This window comes from Lissotriton vulgaris, chromosome 9 (assembly GCF_964263255.1).
Source record: "Lissotriton vulgaris chromosome 9, aLisVul1.2, whole genome shotgun sequence".
Taxonomy (NCBI): Eukaryota; Metazoa; Chordata; class Amphibia; order Caudata; family Salamandridae; genus Lissotriton; species Lissotriton vulgaris.
In genome coordinates this window covers 974,799,896-974,802,449 of record NC_141697.1, presented here as the reverse complement: position 1 = coordinate 974,802,449, position 2,554 = coordinate 974,799,896, and the positions used below count along the sequence as shown (strand labels likewise).

General features: G+C 46.1%; 1 non-coding gene across 1 annotated transcript; it reads right to left on the bottom strand.

Moving 5' to 3' along the window:
- Positions 1–2,057: 2,057 nt before the first annotated feature.
- Positions 2,058–2,146, bottom strand: TRNAR-UCU (transfer RNA arginine (anticodon UCU)). Its single transcript is given in 2 exon segments — positions 2,058–2,093; positions 2,110–2,146. It is a non-coding gene; the product is annotated as a tRNA-Arg (tRNA).
- Between the last annotated feature and the right edge of the window lie 408 nt (positions 2,147–2,554).

Below are 2,554 nucleotides of genomic sequence, written 5' to 3'. Positions count from 1 at the left end.
CCTCCTCTTCTCATAGGCTAACAGTAACAAGGGTCAGCCAGTCACAGGAGGAGGCGGGATCCTTGAAGAAAGTGATTAGCCAGGTCAGACGAGCCGAAATTTTCGACCAAAGTCCGGGCAAAACTGCTGCTGTAAGTAGTACCAGCTTGCCCACACTCCAGCCTCACAGACACACACTGCACATGCGGGATTTGAGCGGTATTGATGACATCCGCCTTGCATGCGCAGCGTGTGTTTGTACACGGCTGTGCTGCACTGCTGCAGCCTCAGACCCTTCCAATCTCCTTCTCCGTCCTCCGAGACAGGTGGTGCTCCGCCCCCTACGCCCTCATGCACGAACAGCACCTGCATCGGATTATGCAGCTGATGATGTATTATGTGGCAAACATGGCAGAGCCATAATTATGTGGAAAACATTTGCATACTAGGATATTTTGCCATTCATGTTTAAATTGCTCTTGTGTAAAAAAGGAGAAGTGCTGATGACAGAAACTGCATGGCTCGGAGACAAATGGCGTGCGATTCCACTTTTAAGCTATTTGGGACATTCTGTGATTGGAAACGTATCTCTCTTTGTGAATGTATTGTAATGTCAATAACTCATATTAAACCTTAAGTAAACATGTGAATCCATTGGTTGAATTCAATAAAGTAATAAACTGCAACTGGTCAGTGGAAAGCCAGAAATGTTTTGCTCTTTCTGACCACACCTCTGAGTCAGCCCATTGACCCAATCCTAGGGTTATTATTCCCGCCCTCTGATTCTTCGCCCACAGTTCCCCTACTGTTTTTCCCCCACTGCCTTAGCCGTCGGGAGCCTTGCAGTAAGTACCTTTAAGGGCGAAGACTCTTACAGAATAGAAAAGGCAATACACGTGATGAACAGGTAGCGGTGCCACAGACCACAGCGTGTTAAAGCTAAAAAAGAACAACGCTATTTCGAACATCAAGAAGAAAAACAACGCATTTTGAAACAGTAAATGTTAACACCTTGGCTGCTGTGGTTATTTTTCCCCTGTGCTGAAAAATGTAAGTGGCAATGTTACATGACGAGCTCAGCTTGTCATCAGCACACGACCACCGTGGCTGATGACGAGCTCAGCTCGTCATCAGCATCGAAGGGGTTAAAGAACACACTGTTTTAAAAAAAAAAACAGCTTAAACACCACGGGGCAGATTTATGAGGCCGTTGCGCCTCTTTGCGCCGCAATTGCGTCACTTTATTTGACGCAACTGCGGCGCAAACAATGCGCCCTATTTACAACGTGACGCATCTAGGAGATGCGTCACGTTGTAAAGCACTGCGCCATAAGGAGGCGTTCCTGCGCAGGGGGGGACGTTCCTGCGCAGGAACGCCTCCTGAAAGTGGCTGAGTGAAATCTATGAGATTTCACTCAGTCACTTTCAGGGCAATGCTGCGTCAAAACCCTGCGCCTGCTTGAAGCAGGCGTAGGTCTTGACGCAGTATTGTGAAGATGGGGCACCCCCTAGCCTTGCTGGAGCTGCGTCGCGCTTGCGACGCAACTCCAGCAATGCGCCACATTTGCCGTTTTTGCACCATGGTGCGCCGCATTATAAATGCGGCGCACCATGGGTGGCGGAGCTGTGGCGCACTGTGGCGCATGTTAACTGGCGGGGATGCGCCAATTAACATAAATCTGCCCCCACGTATTTTAAAACGTTTTAAACTTTGGGCATAAGTTGTGCTAATACATTCCAAAGTTTCAATTCCGCCTCCGCGATTTGATTTCTCATATGATAAGGTGAATTATTTGGCAAACAACATACATTTTAGATTTAACAGATCAACTATACTTAAATATTGCAATTCTCTGAATCGCCAGCAGGTGTCAGTGCCGGACTCAAAATTCATGCTTGCTCAAAATAATCGCGATGTTTCATGTTTCAAAGTGGGCGTATAGTGTTCTGGGACGTACAACGGGTAAGAGCATGCCTGTTATTTACTTTCGTGTCAGTTTGTTGTGTTAAATGGTATGCGTCGGTCCCAGACGTAATGCAGAGTATTGGGGTCAAGTATTATACTTTCTTTAAAAATGCGACTCTGGTGGGACTCGAACCCACAACCTTTGAATGTCTCCACAAATTCCCTAGAAGTCCAATGCGCTATCCATTGCGCCACAGAGCCACCTGTGACGAAACTTTTGCAAAAGATACTTTGACTAATTTAACAACCAAGTTATAGCCCTTATATCTGCTTTGTGTTTGTGGCGAAAGCTGTAACTGTTTTCAAGGCTTTCCCTATACATGAATAATTCGTAAATCATGTTAATGTTCTCTGTCCGCCATCAGACATAGCTCAAAAAAGTCTGTACGCTTTCAACGAAGGAAAACTACAAGGGAATGGGGTATGTGTAGAACTATCTCCCTTTCCCCTACATATAGACATAAATAATCTTTAAATGCGGGAGTGCATATGCATAGGTTCGTTCCCTCCTGTGTTCCGAAGGCGGTATTGCATAAGCGAAACAACTGTGTACGCGCGCTCTCTCTCACACAAACACACATACACACGCATACTCTCATTCATACATGT